We start from the raw sequence: 21,711 nt of genomic DNA, 5'->3' as shown, positions 1-21,711 counted from the left end.
TTACATATACACACTCAGCCTATCAGAGAACAGTGAGCACAGATGGACGTTCCCTTCTGGACAAAAAGAAGAAGGCAGATTATTAATCTCTCGAGGGGAAATTTGATTTTTCACTCTGTTATTTTTGTCCACAGGCCCAAAATACACACACACAAACAGGATACATATGCATCAATGTTTGGTGAGATGCCAGAGCGAGAGGGTGCCTCATAAGAGGGCGCCCCGAGCAATGGGGGTTTGGTACCTTGCTCAAGGGCACCTCGGTGGTGCCAAGAAGGTGAACTGGCACCTCTCCAGCTACCTGTCCACACTCAGTACTTGAATCAAGTTCTGATGTTAAGTCCTTGCGGACTGAGCTATTTCAGGACTATTGATTAGATTTCTTATCCCCTAGGGGAGGGGACACTGTAAACAAACTGTTACACAGAGAAAGCTACTGGAACACTGAACACAATGAAATCTTACGAATTAAATGAGGAAATTAATTTACTTTCTGTGAATGTTCTGAGAAATTGATCTTTTTCATGTTTTATGATTGTTCTATGATTTTCTCTCTATCAATATAATTTTTCTAGCTGTTAAACTACAGCATCTGTGAATGTAACATCAGGATGACATAACTCTCAATCACAAAGACTCCTATCAGCAAAGGGTATCATTTGGCCCCATTCAGCCGAGCTTTTCTTGTTGATTACAGAGTGACTCATCGTTTTGTTAAAAATTGTCCATCAGTTTTGGAGGTATCTGTATACGTGTGTATGCATTAGTCTGTCTCTCCAAGAAAAATGATGGGGTTGATATGCTTTCAGTTTGACAACATGTCAGCGCCATCTAGATGTGACTTGTTAAAAACTGTAAACTCTCACAGTTAAAAAGATATGAGTGTCCACAAAACAAATCTGTGGAAAATAATCACAACAACATGACGAAATAACTGAAAGATAAATGTAACAATGATGAAATCGTATTGTTAGTAGTAATGAGCTCACAGCGTGATTTGTTGCATGCCCTGAGGCAATGTCTCGGAATGATTGTATGGTGTTATTTTAATACTTTAACAAACCATTATGTAGATGAAATAAGTAACAAATACAAAACCTGTCTATGCCACTGACTGCCATCAACAAATCTTGTAGTATTTGGTTTAACAGAGATTAAACAATGACACGTAGAATAGTTCTAAATTTACAAACTTGGCAGATTCAAACGCTGAAAAGACTTAGACATCTTACCAATGTTGATGGACCTGCTGATCATGGATTTGATTTTGCCAAATGGTCCCACTGACATAACTCTCATTCCACTGGCTCTAAAGCTGTATTAATACATGCATTATTGAACTCAGAATCACGTGACTGAAAGAGCTGCTACTACTATTGCTGCTTATTATACTGAAAATCAACACCTAAACTAAAAGAGATGGCTTTCAACTCATTGTTTGCCATGTGAGGCTGGGGTGGCCAGTGTTATTTTGGTGTCATTGTGCAAAACTCCAATGATAAACTGGTCTGAGAGAAAACTAGACTTCTGCACCTCCTCTTGGCTCTGTTTTCAGGCTTTAAAAAATCTAGCCTGTGATGGGAGACTTTCAGAGACAGCGTGTTCCTAGTGGCTGTTGTATAAAGACAGATGCGCAGTCACTTCCCTTCTGTGAAAGCTTGATACAATGGAGAGAGAGAGAAAAGCTAACCTTCTGCGAGCTGGAGTTGAAGGATCACATCTGTGGCTTAAAGTTCATGTTTGTGCAGCTAACATTAGCTAGAGCCTCGAATCACCTCACTGGGGGAAGAGTAGGCAGCAGCTGCGAAGACAGACCCCTAGTCAACAGGCATAACAACCTGAGTCCAGCTAGTGCGAAGTCCAGCTCTGGGGGGAGCCAAACAGCTCTAACTCCTCGTCGGATGAGGAAACTTTCTGTTGCTGCCATTACACAAGTTCGACCAGGTCCTGCTGCTGGCCACCAGCCCAATGTCACATCTGGCACTGGGGCGTTTGCACTGGCTGAATTCAAGCTGCCACAGCTGCTAACTGAAGGTTCATCCCCAGAGCTGCTGCCCGCCCTCCCCGCATAAAGCATGTGCATATGCCAATGGTGAGAGAGGCTTAGGACAGAGAGGGGAGAGCTGCAGGAGGTAGTGTATTTTCAAATTTACTGTTTTTGTTGTTAGTTTTATTTGTTCGTTTGTTTTTTTGCCTTTTCCAGATTCCTGCATACCCCAGCTTTAATATAAAATAATGGGTTAGACAGTTTATCCTAAGCTCATATAGGACTTGTCACCTCTTGATCAACTTCAACAGGCATTTCAGTATGCTCTTATGAATGTGGATGTCAAATAAGTTTGCTGAAATATATGCAGTGAAACTGTAAGATTTCCACAGTTTAGAAGCCTCCATAATCACTGTTCTCCCAATTAGAGCTACAATCCCTTGTTTAAACTGATATCTGGATTTAGTTGAGAGAAAATGAAAACAAGATCGCTTTAATGAAGGTATGGCAGGAAAAGACATCTGACTTAAGTTAAGGACAAGAATTAAATAATGAAGGATAAAAAATCTGAGCCTTTTGATAAGAAACACAGACTCTTAGATCTAACTTAATTGCTAAAAACGCTTACATTCACCTGGACATCAACCACACTACTCCATACAATGTGCTCCTTCATTTAACAAAGCAACTCAGTCACAGCTGCTCTATATAACTTGGACAAAAAGCTATCCCCTGCAGCTGAACTCTGCATTCACTTTTAAAATCTTTCAAAGGCTTTGCTGAACTTGTCCTGAAACCAATAAAAGTAATTAAGTTGAATAAATGAATGTGTAAATTACTGCTTCGGTGCATTTTGTGGCAAGGACCTGAATAATACACAACTTCTAATAGCAGTATTTGCCGCCTCCAGAGACACTGACACAAGACACTGCACCAACAACAGTTGTCATTCCACCACTTCTTTACTTTTTTTTAGCAGTTATATAATTATTTCAGTGATGAAATTTTAATTCTGTTCACAAAGAAACAGCCTGTTGCCGCTGCTGTTGCACTGATGCCTCTGTAGCAGCAAAACTGTTGTTAAGAATATCACTTTCTGGTATTTTGACTGCTCACTTTCTACGTTTAAGAAAACTGGATACATTTCAAATTTCTTGGAGTTCAGGGAACCTATTAAGGATAAAGACTATGTAAACAATACAAAACAATCATTTACTAAATGCCAACTATGTATATATGGATAAATACCAACAAAAAAATCATATCAGTCATAGCTGACGGTTAAAGAGACATTATCATTGCAGCAACTGCAGAGCAAGACATGTTTGAGAGACTCTTTGGTCTTACCTATGCCTATTTCAGCCATGTTTTAACAAACATATACCAAAATTTGACACAAGCAAATGGTTGCTTTTTTCGTTAGGTGCACATGGTTGCCAATGAATTGCTTACCACTAATATACAGCTAACAGTACTTATATCAAAATAACACAGACCATATGGGTGGACAACAGAGGAGTAGGTTATGTTCCAGGAGCAGTTTCACAAGTTTCTAGACATTCTGAGCACCACCGGAAATCGCTGTAACCATTGTTGATTAACCCAAGCTCCACAAAGGAGCGAATTGCATGCACTTCACCTTTCAAGCCTAGAGGAGTCAAGTGTTTGACATATAAATTATAATCCTTAAAGTTTCGGCCTTGATTGACATGGCAACCCCTGTAGTTACTGGTGGGAACAGCAGGTTCAGCACTACAGCAAACTCTCCATTAGTAGCTACTTTTTCAGCAGTACAAAAGGGGCATCCAGTAGGGTTGGGTAGTGTTCACATTTGAACCCATGACAGTACTAGTGCTGGTACCTCAAATTCTGTACTGGTATCCAGCGGTACCTCTTTTTGCTACTTCACTCGTTCTGTAATAACAAAAATGTAACGCTAGAACAGACTGTTAGAACTAAGTCTCTATCTGTCTGCTCTTGAGTATTGATGTGTACATGTGTGAGAAAAAGAATGTGTAGACACAACTGACAAATATATGGAATATGAAATACGTGATGTTCGAAATACAATCACAGACACCAGTGACGCTAAGTTATTTCTAAAATAAAATTAAACTAGAGCACTTGGAGAGCGCAGACCTCCGCCAAGCAGCTTGGTTTTCCCACCATTTTATTATTTTATCCACTTCGCTTCAATCGATCACCACCAAAATTTTATCATCTGTTCCTTGTCCCATTTCATCAAAATCCATTCAGAACGTTTTGAGTTATTTTGCAGACAAACAGACAAACAGACCAACGCCGGCGAAAACATAACCTCCTTGGCAGAGGTAAAAAGAACACACACCAGACAGACTCAAACTATCGGCGCCACCACAATAGTTTCAGTCTGCCGAGAAGCCAGCGGAGCTCTGTAGACAGTCTCTTGGCTCCGGCGTACTTTGCAGTGCTTCCCCCTCCTTTCTGGCGGCTCCCAGAATTCCATTGTCTCCGTTGTAGTGCCCCAAAACCAGGAAGCAAATTTGTATGTTCTAGGATGATGAAGATACCTTGATACCCTGACATTCTTACCCCACCAGGCAAACTTCACTCATCTAACCAACGAAAGCAAAGAGTAGTAGGTGGGTCATGCCTTCACTATTCTTGGAAGCGCAAACTCGCAGCTGGGAAGCTGTACACCCTGCCATGGAGTTCTGTGGATGCCTTCAAGGCTTTGGGACGCATTGCAGTGCTTCTGCTTCCTATATAAATCCCATGTTCTCATCCAAGTGCGCTCTTGAGTACCAAAATTTGGCACCCATTGATTTAGCATGTATTGGTATTTGGTAGTACAGACATAATTCGGTACCTTTTAAAGTACCGTGTTTGGTATCCAACCCCAGCAACCAGTGTATCTGTTAACAGTGCAACCAAACAAACATCATAACAGAGAATTCTGCCAAAAAAATTGGAACCACAATCTACTATCATACCACACAAGGTGAGTAGTTTACCATACAATGAGGCACAGTGCTGATAACAGGAGTTAAATGTGTAGATCTAAAAGCTCAGTGTAGCGTCTTCCTCTTGTTCTTTTGTTCCCTGCAATATTTAAACTTGTCAGTTGATGAATAAATGCTAAAAATTCATCGCATATTTCATGCAACATCACAGACAGCACTAAACTCAGTAACAAATACAATAACTGTCTTTTACTATGACTTCCACGCAATAAAAGCCACCCACTAGTTAAAAGATTTTAATATGAAGCAACAGCTGTAGAAAATGCTGGGTTTGCATTGGCAGCAACTCAACAGAGTTTTCTTACAGCATTAGGAGAGTGAACAGAAAACAGTTACATAAAAGTTAAATATAAATGCCAAAAGGTTATTGTAATACTTTATCTCACAATCCTTCCTATTTCAATGTTGTCGTTCCAGGTATTTTTGAAATGTAATACTTGAATTTTTAATGTAATTTAACAATTATTTAGAGAATTGTCTGACCTTGCCCACTTCTATTTCCAGGCAGATAATTCACTTTGACGAAAGCAGCATTATGTATTTAATTAAAGCACTGTTTGTGTTCGTGCAATCTGTTTTAGCTTTTGCAACTTTAAACTTTTCACTCTGTTGCTTCGACACAACCTTATTATGCAGTGCTAAAGGCCAAAGTTATCTTTATCAAAATGTTTTTTCAGCTAAATAGAGTTAAGAACAAGTGACAATATTACACCTTGTGAAATATTATTCAGTGTTTTAGTCAGTATAAAATGGGAATACTGTAAGGGTATTCACTGAGCCAAATCATTAATGGTACATGATATCAACATATGCTGCATAAAACTACTTATATCCCATATGCAGCTTTTTAAAGTTTGTAACTTGGTTGCAGGTCTAATAACAATAAAGTAAGTGTCTCTGTTGCAGCTACTACAATGTTGCTATCCACTTTATCTTCTCTGTGGTAACCATTTCTTCATTTATGAGTTAGAATGAGATGGAGGTAAAGAAACAGAGTTCTACATCTAGAGCTTTTGGAAAGCTCAGCTGGAGGCTAGATGCAGACCTGGAGATAGGTGCTGGCAGGGGGTCTATTAACGCTTAGGGGAGCCAAGCTTGACAGCTCCTTACTCATCTGGGCCCCACAGGGAAGCTTGTTCTCGCTCCGGCACTGTTGTGATGGTCAATACTGGTGCTCCCAGGGACACCTGGATGTGGGTTGGGATATTCGGTCATTGTAACACCACTGCTCCATCTGGGATTTGATCCAGTGCAGCACTGGAGCAGGGCATTAATTTTTTGTTCTTTCTTCTGTCTTTTTTTTTTATTTTGCTGAGCTCAGAAGGCAATAGGCCTTTGAATATTAATGTAAGTACAATGCATGCCAACCTACACATAGTCAACAGTGCAATTGTGGACTTCTGTATGCAAAGCAATATGCAGTAATCATGAGACCATCAAGAGCATTGTTCTAATTATGCGGAGACCACTATGGGCTGTCAAGCTATCAAGGCTACAATGTCATTCAACGCAGTTTGGCCGTTGTGCTATGTTACAAATATGAATCGAGAAGAACGAGGCAAGTTCTTGTTAATTGTATGAAGCATTGTGCTTCTAATGAAGAAGCATTGCTTTGTGCTTGAGTTACAATTGCACCAGAGTTAGTCTTTTTTCAATTTGGTTACATTAGTGTTTATCAGTATTTTTCCTCATGTCAGTCACTCTGATAACAATGTTGAAGACAATGTTCCACAAATAACATTTAGCTAGTAACCGCATGATAGCTGAAGCAGCAACACAAAATAAATTCTGAATAAGGCAGCTGCTTCTTGTAAACAATGAGCTGTACATGAATAACTGTTGCTGTTGTCAATACATACAGTGCACAAAAATGCAATAATTAACATCTCTTTTTATTTTGCTTTCCTAGGTTGGGGATGCTACCTGTCATGACCATGGACTGGGAGAAAGTGAAGACAAACTGCCCATCGTTACCAATGTACAACAATGAAGCCAAAATATCCTGAACCATCTTGCACTGGTGACGTCATTTGGAGCCAGAGTTTGTACAGTAAAGATCTCTGCAGTATTGAGTTCCCGCCCTTACACCGATCTGACCTTACATGAGCAGCGCCAGTGCTCTCGAGCACACACACCTCTCAATCATGACATCACACCCCTAAATAGCATCAGGTGAAACCAAACTTAACAGAAAACAAACACCTGAACAAACATCAGTGTGATAAGACCTTCCTTAAATGACAGAAAACATCTGTAGTAAAAATTTATTTGATGTTTATTCTTGTAGTCTGGCCCATGTGCCTTCTGCTATCATAGAGAGGGCAGGGTTTATGATCTATACCAATGGTTGATGGCTGGTGTGTTTGTGGGATTTTGTGATAACAACACATTATTATTGCAATATTCAACTAAGCCTACAGAAATTTTTTAATTAATTTTCTAATTGACTATCAGTATGTTGAGGGCACCCATTTCTTATAAAGACGCATAAACTTTCTGAAAAATGTAATTTAAAAACCTTCACAGGGAACCTATTTGTCACCATTTGCGCATGGGAATTATAAGTGTGTGACACATCAAAAGCCCTGATTGGCGCCCAGTGTGAGGGATGATAACATTTAACAGAAGAAAGCCATGAGTGGGACAATGGATCGCTTTATAGTACAGCAAAGCACCAGGGAAGACAACCCACCACCAAAAGAAAACAGAAAACTGTCAGTAGACAGTATCACAAAAGCTACCTGTCTTATTTATTCTTATTTTAATTGACTTTGTTGTTTTAAGAGTGATAACACACGTTTTAGAGATTATTGTGCACAGATATAAATACAAGTGTGCCTTGAGATTTAGGGCTGACCCTTTTTGTGCGCCTTGGGCACAGAAAGTTTGAAAACCACTGATCTATACTACAGACAGCCACCAGGGGGCTGGTGGGGAGCTGTCATTTTGTCCATCTTTATATACAGTCTTTAATGATGGCTAACTAGCTTAGCTAATCCATCCATCCATCCATTTTCTAACCACTTATCCTCTTGAGGGTCGCGGGGGGGGGGGGCTGGAGCCTATCCCAGCTGACATTGGGCGAGAGGCAGGGTACACCCTGGACAGGTCGCCAGACTATCACAGGGCTGTCATGTAGAGGCAGAAAACCATTCACACTCACAATCACACCTACGGACAATTTAGAGTCACCAATTAACCTATCCCAAATCTGCATGTCTGTGAACTGTGGGAGGAAGCTGGAGTATCCGAGAAAACCCGCACTGACACAGAGAAAACATGCAAACTCCGCACAGAAGGGCTCCCATACCCGGGATCGAACCAGGAACTCTCCTCCCTAGCTTAGCTAATGAACTTTATTTTGTTGCTACCTTTTATAGTTAACAGCCACAACTAGGCGGTTAATACAGAGTGACCTTGGTGTTGTGATTCCAGAGATGCACCCTAAAGCAAAAAAATCTCCCCACTTTATGGCCTGACCTGAGCAAAGAGATTAGTATGTCCTTTGTTGTCACTTGAGTGAATGGGCTAGCTGCTAGCAGCTGGTAGTTGCTGAGCCTGTTAAGTAAAGGCCAAAAATAGGACAGTTTTGGTAAGTTATAAAACGCTTCACAATTTACCTGATTAGTTATTAACTATTTTGCTGGATTTATTCATGTGATTATTTATCTGTGATTATGTTCCGACTCCATTTGTCCAGCCTGTGAAGTTTCTCTGCAATGGCACATTTGAAAGATAAGCTCTCAGACAATAACACCTCTGTAGAAGCAAAGCTGCCGCATGACTGGGAAATATATAAATAAGTTTCTATGTGTGTGGCGAAGTGTGTGTGTATGTGCTGTTCGATATGTGTGTGTACACGTGTGGGTGATATTTTACCTTGAGCCAATGTGGCAGTTCCCGTCTCACAATGGATTCAAAAGGGAGTTCATCTTTGTGTCATTCCAATCCATCTCACCGAGAGCTTCCCAGAAAACTGATATGCCTATGAATATTTGCTCCCATCCTTATGTAGATGTGTCTTAATGGACTCTGACAGCTGTGTGGCTATTATTGATGTCCCTGCGAAGCATAATGAAAGTGAAATCACTCCTCAACAATAGGTGGCAGCTAAATGGTGAAAATATTCGCCCATTCTGACAGGTTAACATGTATCAAAAAATTACCCCACCATACCTAGTCTGGAGTCATTAGTGAACTAGAAACATCAAACTCATTTTATCTGAGATGCCTTATGGAGATATCTATCTTGCACATGTAATGAGTTACTGCTGTATAATTCTCTGGATGATCTTGCCCATGCAGGAGGATTTTTAATAGCACATTCCCGGACAGATACTCGAAATTAAACCTTGCACTGAATAAAACAATAATGGCAATTTTGTAACTGAAGTTGCTCATTTGTAAATTTCCTCCATAAGTCACTGGAATGCAGGTGGCAGGCATTGAAATTCTGGGCACCTCCCAGCTATGGTCATCGTTAATTAAGGCGGCTGTGTTCTGACTTATTGACCCCCGTAGCTCAAGGGATTTTGATGGGTTATGGAGGAGCTCATGGAATCTGGCCCGTGGCCCAAGTTCTTTCCGTTTTGGTCATCCGCAGTGTTTGATGCATGGCAATTTAAATCCTCTCGTCTAATTAAATGTGATCTGCACTTGTGCTAAATGACTTTTTTTCTCTGCTCACTGAGAGATATCAGCTGCCTCTCACACAAGGTGACATTCCACTTTTCCATTATGCAGGATTATAACAGGTAGGTAGGACTTGGAGGATATAGTGTATGTAGAGGGCTGCTACCACACTGGAAGTCCCTTTTTTTATTTCTGGTGAATAAGTAATGGTGATGAGCAGACTGCCAACCAGGGGGAATCGAAGGGATTTGGGGCTTAATTCACAGCTTAGCTACCCCATCTCTGGTGTCAGCACAATGCAAAGTTCAGTGCTAAATCATTAATAAAATAATGCCATCAGTCAGCCAGCAGTCAACGCGAAAATGTTGAATTCTAATACCTTTTGTGGTCAATACTTGAACTCTGTGAGGCAGCAGCGTGGAGAGAGAGAAGTGTCAGCTCAGGTGACAAATGTTTATCATGATACACAAATAAAAACAAGATTTATAAATATATAGCAATTCTTAAACAGACTATTTTTATCTGCTACATACTGTACTCTAATAATCACAAACAAATGCCTCCCAACTTGAGTAAAAGTAAAATTTAAAAGGCTCATTAGAGGTAATTAATCCAACAGTAGTGACTAAAAACTCACGTGAGTCATGTTTTCAATGTTTGGATGAGTCAGTGTCTGACAGAGGAAGACAGCATATCCTTCTCTTAAAGAGACTCCTTCTCTTTATCTCTCAACCTGACAGTGCAGCACATTAACTCATGCCTATTATATCCAAAAAAAAGCCTTTTACAGTACTGGAATTCTGCTTGAATGGACTCAGTAGCAGATATTTTCAACCACACGTCAACCACACAAAGAACATTAGAGCTAGTCTCAAAACGCACCACATAATTGTGACCAAATCCATACCTGTCAGGGGATTCTTGTGTGCCTATTCAACATACTGTACTTAACTGCCAAGAAAATTTCACATTTAAATACTTAAATAAATATATGTGTGTCCAAGGAAAATAAATTATTAATATATTATGCAAGAAGCAGAATGTTCTTTGAAAGAAGTTTTTCTAGAGGAATCAAATACAGAGAAAATTAGTAAAGTGCATTTGTGTGCATGCAGTGACATGTGCCGGAAGCGTCCCAGAAACCAATAAAATTACACGCCTCGTCTGTTTTTGAAGGATCTGCAGCATGTCACACAGAGCATATCAATTTCTCCTGGTACCAGGCACTGTAGGTGAAATGTAGATACAATGCAATTATGTGGATGTATAAAACACAGCCACAAATCTTTAATCCATGTCGTTCATAAATTGACTTCTAACGGTATTAACTTTGTCTGTAGGCTCAGCACAACAAAGTAGTGATTAACAATAAACACAATTAAAACAGACAAACAAAAACTTTTAACTACATAGCCTTCTTACTTATGGTGTGAGCACAAATACAGGAAAATTGAAACATAATATGCAAGTCTATGCAATCAGGTAAGCAAATCGCTCTACTTCTGAAACACTCCTGGTGTGGTGTGAAGCCATGTTGGGGACAGAACAAAACAGGGTCGCAACTGGACTGCAGAGAGGTGCGCCCAGTAGAATTGTCCCTTCTGGCTACTTTACAGCCAAGATGGCAGCAAAGATAACAAAAACAGGGATTTGTTAATCTTGCATGGTGACTTACTCTAGTGGATCATAACGTATCAGGTATGGGATTAATCTGCAAATGCTCCGGTTAAATATGAGACCAAATTTTTCTGTGGATGTCAGTTTTTGAGCCACGATGAAGGCAAAATGCAACAGACTAAGTAAGGCCTACTGTTTTTAGCTGAGCCAATTTCTGGAAAACTTGCAGCCCCTACTGGCCAGTAAGGAGTAGTGAGGAGTCAGCAGTCTATAACTGTATAAAACTGTTAATAAAACAGGTTTTGCAACAAGTGAATCACCCCAACCACAAGCACTTTTTGAGCATACAGTCATATATGTGCACACAAAATATGAGGCCGTTTGGTACGGTATTTTGCAAGGTTCTCACTACCAACTCATCAAGTACGGACACTTGGTCAGTGGCCCCACGTCAAGCTATGTTGCTGTAGATGCCCCTCTTGCGTTACTTTTTAATTCTCAGGGACAGCAAGTCAGTTTCAGCTCATTACATGCATAATGATTTTTCAAAATAAACTTCTGTTTTCACAGGAAATGTACAGTTTCCACTCGTTACATCCATATAGTCTCTTTTCAAAATACACTTACACCACTGTAGGCTTACTTTGTTTTCAGGTTTGGGCAACAGAAGCATTCAGTTAAGTTTAGAAAAAAAAAGATCATGGTTTGGCTTAAAATAAGTATGTTTGTTACAAACATAACATGACTATGTCTTGTGACATACATCACATAATGTGTTACATATTTAAAATAATTTAATCAACTCAATAGCACAGTGGTTCCACATGGGATACAAATGGCAGCCTCCTGAGTAAGAGTCCTGTGTTTGTTTGACCAATCCATCACATCTCACTACCTCCCACCCTACGCCTATGCGGACTTTCTTGCTCTTTAAACGTCAGTTGCTCAGAGCCTTGAAAAATGGGGTTTGGTCTGGACGCTAAAGGGTGACTTTGTGCATCTGTATCAGGCGACGAGGGCTGATAACCCAGCACCAGTATTTGAAGAGTTGTGAGTGAGAGCGCCCTGAAAAAAATGACTTCTCTTTGTCCACCTCATTTAACTGTGTTTAGCCTTATTGTTAAAAGTATTGTTGAAAGGTCTCTCACCACCTTTTTTAACATTTGGGACCTTGTTGGTCCTAACAGTAATGGCCTAATGCTTAACTCTAATGACTGCCTAATTATTGTAAAATCTTCTTTCTTCACCTTCTAACAAGGCTCTGGCAGACCAACCCACTCATCCCTGCATGCTTAAATTTCCATGTGTGCTGAGACAATCAGGAGGGGCCTGTGGAGACTGCTGTTAAGCATATGCCACAACTTGGTGAGCACGGCCAAACCACATCGGCTGAGCATTCGATGCTTAAAATACACACAAAGCTCAAGCTGAGCTATGACCGTGAACTCACTGCTGAGCTCTGCTGATGATTAAATGATGTCATTGCTGTAAACACTTAAAACTACAAAAACCCTTAAAATGTAGCACATCTTCCTCTGTTTCTTGTGTCCAAACATGAGGAGTGGGTTACGTGCCCCTCTTAGCTTTCTCTCTATTGGCCTACAGTGCAGTGACCTTTCACAGTAAACCTATTCCCGTTGCTCTTCTGGTTAAGCCGCTGAGTAGGAAAGAGCAGGCCACTGGGCTTGGCCCAGCTAGCGGGGATTCTTCTTAAGAAAATCCGCACCAGGCTGTACACAACCATGGCTGGCAGTGTCTTTTTTTCACTCTGGGGGTGTGAGCAACACTCTAACTTCTTATTAGGAAAGGTCATTTTGTTGTTTGGGATGCAGAAAAAATATCCAAATTGTCAAATAAACATTTTAAAACCAAACAAAAAGTTCTTGCTTTTCAAGGCTGTTTATCACTCATGGTCGGATTTGGTGCTGCTGGCTAAACAACTCAAGACGCTCAGCAGTTGTTGTTTTGACTGCAGTGTTTGAACCAACCTAACCACCTCACCACCTTATTCAAATCCAGGATCTCTTATTTACCGGCCGTGTTTCCCATTTTTCCCATTAATTATCCAGACCCACCAGTTTCATGATGAACTGGAAATATTTTTATACTTCTCAAAATAACATGAAAGATCTCTAATGTTCTGTTTGTGTCACTGCTTCAGCAAAGCATCTCTCAGTCACTCCCAGTCAGTCAGCTTCCCTAAAAATATGCTATTTTGGCTCTGACACAGGCGCCTGTCTGACTGTATAGTCAACTTCTGTAGCTGCGCTTGATATCCCGCCCCATTGGTGACACATCACAAGTAATAGCCTATCACCCCTGATGGCTGCGGTGCCCCACACCAAGAAAGATCGAAGACTGGAGCCAGTGTTGCCAACTTAGCAACTTTGTTGCTATATTTAGCGACTTTTCAGACCCCTCTAGCGACTCTTTTTCAAAAAAAGCGACTAGCGACAAATCTAGCGACTCTTTCTGATGTTATTGATGACTTCTGGAGACTCTGTTGTGAGAGCACGTATCATTCTTACTCTTCTCAATGAGCAGCGGATGCTGCCGTGGGCTCCTCTCTCACCCCAAAGCACTCACAGACGGCCCAGTCCTCCCTTCCAGCAGCAGTCAGAGCAGGAGATGTTAACCCCTCCACGTCCAGACTGCAAGTGAATCGCGCATGCGCGGAACCGCCGATGGCTGATCCCAACCTGTTTACAGTCAGGGCGGGATGTAAATGTAAAATTTTCTTTGTCTAATATAAATCACTGAAAGAGTGTTCATTTGTAGTTCTAAACATATTCAGGGTGTTTCTTTTACTCAGTTTTTGTCTCTCCCACGACGTTATTCCTCTCTCCTACAGCGCCCATTACAATTACATGCATATGGACAATTATGCAAATTAGACGATGACGCCATTTAGCGACTTCTAGCGACTTTTAGGACAGCTAGTAGCTACTTTTCTTACTGAGGAGTTGGCAACAGTGACTGGAGCTGCTGTGTTGAGCGTAAGATAGCAGATATTACTGATGTGATAAATACCACAATCCAATTAACTGAAGTTGTAAAAAATACCCAGTGTTTCCGCTTGTAATGGTCTACTAGTGTTGCACGGTATACCGGTACTGAAATAGTACCGCGGTACTAGAGTATTCCAAACGGTACTATACTGCATTTGGAAAATACCGGTACTTTGAAATTGATTCAATTCATTAATTTAGTTAATTTATTTTACTCATTTATGCACACAAACGCCTTTCTTGTTCCTATTGGAGCACAGATTGCACAAGTGGTGTGTATGACAACACCTGTATCAACATTCGCAGCTGGTGCACATGAAAAAAGACAAGAGAAAGTCTGCCTCGCAAAGGGAGACAACACGAGACAACACCAACTTGGTGAAACATTTGAGCAACCAAACCGTGACGTCCGTACCGAGGTACTTACAGAACCATGATTTTTTGGTACTGTTACACCCCTACTATTTATTGTTCTAAAGGTTTGTAGCCAAAAGGACTTTTCCTTAGGAAAAGTACTGAAAAGTATCTAAATTCATATTGGTATGGGTACCGAAACAAAGATTTTGGTATCGTGACAACACTATGATCTACTGTAATGGTAGTTACTAGATGTAACTTCAGATGATCATGTGAACTGCATGGATAGGGAGTGAGACGGAGCATGCACACAACGAGAGATGTGACCAGATTATCATAGTTTATTACAGACATTTTGTACACCATGTGTATGTACTGCGGCCCTGAAAGTGCAAATATAACTTAAAATTGTAGAGTAACATGTGGCTTCGTGATCAAGGAAACTTTCTGTATTGTGTCAAAACAAAAATGACTCTTTCTTTTTATTATTTTCTACTTTTGACAAGGCAATATTTTCAATTTATGTTGTTTGCAAGAAACACAAGTTATTTTCTGCTTTTTTAGGGGACTTGCTTTTTACATTAAAACTAAAATGTGACCTTTTTCATCAGATGTTTTCATTTCAAGCGATGTGTACTTTGATTTTAATCACAAAATATTCAATAAATAAGTTCATCTGTGTTTCCTTTAATTATCTTAAAATCACAAAGACAAAATATGCACTCTTTCATTAGAAAAAATATTCCACCTTTAATAGTTGAGCATATTTACAGTAGAAACCTTGTCAGTGAACTCTGAGGGCAAAAACCAAAAACAAAATAATCGTTCATTAATCGTAATCAAGGTAAAATGTTCAATTAATTGTGATATTGATATGATGTCATACCACCCAGCCCTAACCCTTAGTATCTATACAACCAGTGTGTGCATGACTGAACTGATACATAGAGCACAAACTTATTCATAGATCTAGTCTCTTAATTTAGCTCTGAAGGTAACTTTAAAATGTAGAAAATTTTCTTCCGGGGTAGCAAACCCCCAGACCCCCCTAGAGGGTTTCGCAAATCCTGTGGGAGACTCTGACTAGACAGGCACTTTAACCAAGTAGGCCACAGCGCCTGCCACCACCAGGGAGCTGTTTAAAATGTTTTCAAATTCCAGTTTTTGTGCATGTGTTTAATGTAAGTCACAATTTTGTGTTGGCAAACTATTTTCGTGGGTCTAAGGTCCTCACTAGAGGTGACTTGCTATTTGCTACAGTGGGAGGAGATGTACAGTCCTGGGTGTGTTATTAGTATTCAGTGGCAGATTCAAATCTGAGTGTCAGGACATTTTGTTTTTTATTTTTTATCACACTGTAGAAGATACTCATTATTTGTGCTATTATTTTATTGGAGTTAAGTTGCACTGTCTGTTATACTTGTCTGTTTTACTCTATGTATACTGTACTAACCAGCGACAGAAAAAGACATATTATACAGTGAAAATACAACGTTTATCTTATTATCCGCCCTCCTTTTTAGTTGACTGACTCCCCACAATCATCTGAAGGCAGCAGTGCTGTTGAACGCATTTAATCTTAAGTCTCTGATTTGAGGTAAATGTCAGACATTAAATTACTGATAAGGGATAGAGGAGTGCAGATTAAAAGCCAGGGGAATACATTCAACTCTGTATTCACCCACCATCTACGTTCAAGTCCAATCACACCAGCAACCTCTAACTTTGAGTGCCAATGCAGAGGGGACTGCATGCCTACACTGAGCTTATCAATGAGGCCAAGTATCACTGACAATGATGACGACTGGGTGGTGTCTTTGGGTTGACAGAGAGGTATAAATTAATATGCTTTAAAACAGTTTATTTATTATCATAATTACTGTATGTAAAGTCCACCAAATAGTTGAATTCCTGCAAGTGCACTAAACACTTGTTTTTGCTCCCATTCTTCACAAGTTTAAATTAAAGATCCATCTTCTATGCACATGAAAGACTTATTTCTGTCAAATTTTGGTTTAAAATTTGTTAAAATCCGTGTAAGTGAGAAATTCTCCTTTTCCGAGAGAATCCATCCACTTGACAGGTGTTTTACTAAATGTAGAATATAGGATTTCACAAGACTAGGGCTACAGAAATCCTTTTTTTGGTCAAGGAATACCCCGAAGAACCAGTCGGTATTCGGTGTAATTTGCCTCTTGCAGTGCTACACATCTCTGCATAGAGTTGATTAAGTTGTTGGTTGCTGAATGGCTGTGTGAAGCTGCTGGGTATTGGCAGGAGTTGGAGCATGCTGTCATACACTCCGATCCAGTGCATCCCAAACATGCTCAATGGGCGACATGTCTGGTGAGGCCATGTAAGAACTGGGATGTTTTCAGGTTCCTGGAACTGTGTACAGATCCTTGCAACATAGGGCCGTGCATTATCAGGCTGCAACATGAGGTTATGGCAGCGGGTGAATAGTGACGATAGGTCCAAGGATCTCGTCACAGTAGCTGTGTGAATTCAAATTGTCCGTAGCTTATGCCATTAATACTATAACCCCACCAGCAACGTGTGGCATTCTGTTCACAACGCTGACATGAGCAAACAGGTCGGCCGCACTATGCCATACAGACCGTCTGCCATCTGCCCGGTACAGTGTGAACCTGGATTCATCTGTAAAGAGAACACTTTACAAAAGTGCCAGACCCTATCGTAGGTGAACATTTTCCCACACTAGTGGGTTACAAACTGCTGTCAGGTCAAGACCCTGGTGAGGACAACAAGCAAGCAGATAAACTTCCTCGTTGCATCAGCTGGTCTCAAAGATCTTGCAGGTGAAGACTTTTAATGTGGAGGTCCTAAGCTGGCATGGTTTCAAGTGGTGAGGCTGGTTGAATGTACAACCAAATTTATGGAAACGACATTACAGAAGGCTTGCAGTAGTGAAATGAACATTCAATTTATGGGCAACAGCTCTGGTGGACATTCCTGCTGTCAGCATGCCAATGGCACGCTACCCAAAAACTGCCGACATCTGTGACATTATGTTGTGTGATGAAACTGCACATTTTAAAGTGGCTTTTTATTGTGACCAGCCCAAGGCACACCTGTGTAGAAACCATGCTGTTTAATCAGCATCTTGATATGCCACACCTGTCAGGTGGATGAATTATTGTGGAAAAGGAGCTCACTGACACAGATTTTAACAAATTTGCAGCCAGAATTTGAGAGAAATAAGTCTTGTGTTGCTGCACTGGTTTTGCGCTCTCTTATGACAAAGAACCAGTGCAACTTATCTAGCTTCTGCTGGGAGGAGGACTGATCGCATTTTAAATAAATTCTTCAAATCCACTTCAAGTCAAATTGCATATATCAGCGATCTTCTGTTGGCATGGGGTTTGGAGAAAAGACGGTTTGTCATGATGCATTGCATACTGGGTGTTAAGGACTCCACTGAACTGCCTTTGGTTATTGAGGTTCTTTCAAAAGAGCACATTTGGCACATTCCTCAAGTCACTGGCAATTAAGCTGGTGTAACTACTTGCTTTGACCTCAACAAAGAGAGTGAGTGATTTGTGTACCTTTCGGTAAACCTGAGCTGCATATTTAAAAGAGCGGATCTGAGTGGTGCCTCAAACGGAATCCATCCCTCTTGCCTGAGAACATTTAGCTCCGATGCATCAGCACAGTGCACTCAATCCTCCCACCCGTAAGGATGACAGGGACAGTGACAGAGAGGTTGCATAATTTGTCCCGGGAAGATGGCATACCAAAATGGGATCCTCCTACAGCGGTTTGTGCGCACTCCTTGAGAAGTGTTGAGGCATCAAGCCTTGTTCAGTGCAGTCTGTGTGGAGGAGATTTGTGTTTCATTTTCCTGTCCATTCATCAGATATACCTGCTGGATGTATCTGGGTTTGGCAGGGCTGTGCTCAAAGGATGTGAGTGAGACACTTGTTGTGAGAGAGTCTTACAGTGTTGATGCACTGTTAAGAGCTCAAAGGGTTGTTCAGAGCAGTAGAGCTTTTATATTCAACACAAGAGCCACCTTGTTCTTGCCTTGCTTCTGCTGAGGGTAGGGTAGGTGTGGCAGACCATTACTGGTCGACCTGCTGTACTGTGCCTATCAGGATATAATGCAGGAATAGCAGAAGAGATAGATTTGTGTCTTTCTACAATTTCAATGCAACAGGGTGTTTGAACATGTGCAGTCCCATTCGAGGCTGACACCTGGGCAAAACCAAAATCTGTTACAAACTGTAAGCTAACTAGGTCTAAAGATGTGCTCTACAGCACAATTTAATTTAACCCTATGTAGAGCAACAGGTGAACACAAATGGACAAATATTTACTCTGGGTGCATTAGGGGGGTGACACTAAGCCATGCAAATTAACAGTGTTTCAAGTTAAGGTAAATATGAACACTGATCTTAAGGATTATTTTTTCACAAGGATTGTATTGGATAAGAAGATGAGGAAAGTTGTTTGAAGCAAAATAACAGTAAGAACTGGAGTTTCTGGTTTGGTTTGATATCAGTCTGGGGCTAAAGCGGATTTATACTTCTGCATTTAATCGACACCTTACCTACGGCATAGGGTCTGCGTTGACGTAGAACCTATGACATACCCTACGTGCACCTCTCCAGAAATGTAACTACATGTTACAGATGCAGACCTCCTGTCTGCATTTGTAAGCTGAAACCATTTCCCTCAGTGGAAAAAAAGCTTTCATTTACTTTTATTTCACAGATAAGAAACAATAGATTGTGAAATGCTATAGGCTTGTGCAAATAATGTTAGGATGTTATATTGGTTTGGAAAAAGTGCTTAGAACAAGACAGTTGTTTTGTCTGTGAAGCTTATGAGTTGTAATGGAGACGGATTTTGTAACGTTACCTTTGTTAAATGTTGATGTTGTCCCTGGCTTCATACAAGTAGAGGAAAAGTCCACTAGCCACTAGGGTAATTTATACAATGTAAAATACCATAGGCTTGTGCTAATAATGTTAGCATATTATATTTATTTGGAAGTTTAAGTTTAAGTTTATTTACTTTATTAATCCCCCTGAGGGGAAATTCAATGTTTTCACTCTTGCTTGTCAATTACACACAGGTCCGAAAGACACACACATGCACAAACAGGACCTATACATGCACAAAGTGGAGAGATGTCAGAGTGAGGGGGCTGCCCTTGGTGAGGCGCCCCGAGCGGTTGGGGTTCAGTGCCTTGCTTAAGGGCACCTCGGCAGTGGCCAGGAGGTGAACTGGCACCTCTCCAGCCACGAGTCCACGCTCCATATTTTGGTCCGGACTTGGACTCGAACAAGCGACCCTCCGGTTCCCAACCCAAGTCCCTATGGACTGAGCTACTGTCATGTTTAGTACACAACAGTTGTTTTGTCGGTGAACCTTGTGAGCTGTAATGGAGCCGAATTTTGGAACATGACCTTTGTTAAATGTTGCTGTTGTCCCTGATCTCATATGAGTAGAGGAAAAGTCCGCTAGTCACTAGGCTAATTTATACAATGTAAAATGCCATAGGCTTGTGCTAAAAACATTAGCATGTTGTATTTGTGGGGAAAATGAGTCCAGCAAAAGACAAGTGCTTTGTCTGTGAATCCTTCGAGTTATAGTGAAGCCGATTTGTGTACTTGACATTGTTGCTATTAAGCCATGTTTAATGTGTGTTTTGAATCAACTAAACTAAATAAAAGTATAAAAGTATAAATGCTCACAACAGGAATGGTGGAATGTAACTAAGTACATTTACTCAGGCACTCTACATAACAACAATTTTGCTACTTTCTACTTTTACTAAACTAAATTTAAGATAAAAATATGAGTACTTTACACTTAACTATAATTATTTAACAGCTTTGGTCACTACTTATCTTACAAATTCAGATTTCTGCATACATAACATATAAAGATCTTATGAAAATGTTTCGTTATAAACTTCCCAAAAGCACATTCAGGCACAGCTGAAATGGTACGTCAATTAGTTAATTAGTCAAGTCATTTTTCATGCAAATATATTTCAGGTTCCAGCTTCACAAATGTGAAGATTTGCTTCTTTTCCTTTAATTAGTGTATTTTCTTTATCTAAATTTGTAGCGTTGGTTTGACAAAACAAGCATTGTGAAGGTGTCACTTTGAGCTCTGGGTAATTGTGACGGGCACTTCTCTAATTTTTTAGAATTTTTACAAAGCAAACAATCAATTAATTGAGAAAATAACTAAAGATTAGTTCGTAATGAACATAATCATTAGTTGCAGCCTTCTACAAGGCATTTAAAAACGAGCTCCATCTCAACCAATTACATCAGCAAAGCCCCCCTTTTACATTAATACATGAGTAATAATGAACTGATCATATACAGTGGTGTTGATAGGTTTTCTATGTAGTGAGACTATGGGACCCATAGGTGGTCATTTGAGTGGGTTTCCAGGGAAACTGAGTGTGTCCCTATTAGGATTTGTGTTCTTGACAAAGTGCGGCACTAAACTCGTGCTCGATGTTATATGGATCTAATTATGGTTATACTCATGAATGATGATAATATCTCTTAGAATTTAACAAATAAAATCCCAAATCTGAAAACTTTATTTACAAAACCATAGACTGTATATGTATCTTTAAAGACAGTAATGTACAAAACATTATGTAAATATCACATCTTAGACAGCACCACCAATATCAAGTAACTCAAATGTGACATATGATTGTTATATCAGATAATCCCATAGCAATAGAATTTCTATGGTTAATCCTAGGGATGCACCGAAATGAAAATTTGTGGCCGAAGCCGAATATTATTAAACGCTTGGCCGAATACCGAGTACCAAATACCAATATCATTGTTTAGTTTTTCATTAGTTTTTGCAGATGAACCCCCTCCAGATTAGTGTTGTCTTAGTTTTTGCAGATGAACCCCCTCCAGATTAGTGTTGTCACGGTACCAAAATTGGGACCTACTGTGCGATACCAATGAAAATACCATGGTTCTGAGTAGTATCACGATACCACAGCGAAAATGAGGCCTTTTGTCATTTATGAAAAGATAAATCACTTTTCTATAATACATCAATGATATTTCAATGGAACAATGGAATAAATTACTTA

General features: G+C 40.2%; 1 long non-coding RNA gene across 2 annotated transcripts in view; it reads right to left on the bottom strand.

Annotated features, from left to right (window-relative positions):
* The window catches only part of LOC126389376 (uncharacterized), an 85,222-nt gene that overhangs the window by 24,286 nt on the left and 39,225 nt on the right, over window positions 1-21,711 (bottom strand). The window contains exon 5 of one of the 2 annotated variants that reach the window (XR_007569855.1): window positions 8,869-9,051. The exons of the other annotated variant lie outside the window; for it this stretch is intronic. This is a non-coding gene — a long non-coding RNA (uncharacterized LOC126389376). The remainder of the gene's footprint in view (window positions 1-8,868; window positions 9,052-21,711) is intronic. 2 annotated transcript variants of the gene reach the window in all.

Source organism: Epinephelus moara, chromosome 4, assembly GCF_006386435.1.
Source record: "Epinephelus moara isolate mb chromosome 4, YSFRI_EMoa_1.0, whole genome shotgun sequence".
NCBI lineage: Eukaryota > Metazoa > Chordata > Actinopteri > Perciformes > Serranidae > Epinephelus > Epinephelus moara.
This window is presented reverse-complemented; position numbering and strand designations above follow the sequence as displayed.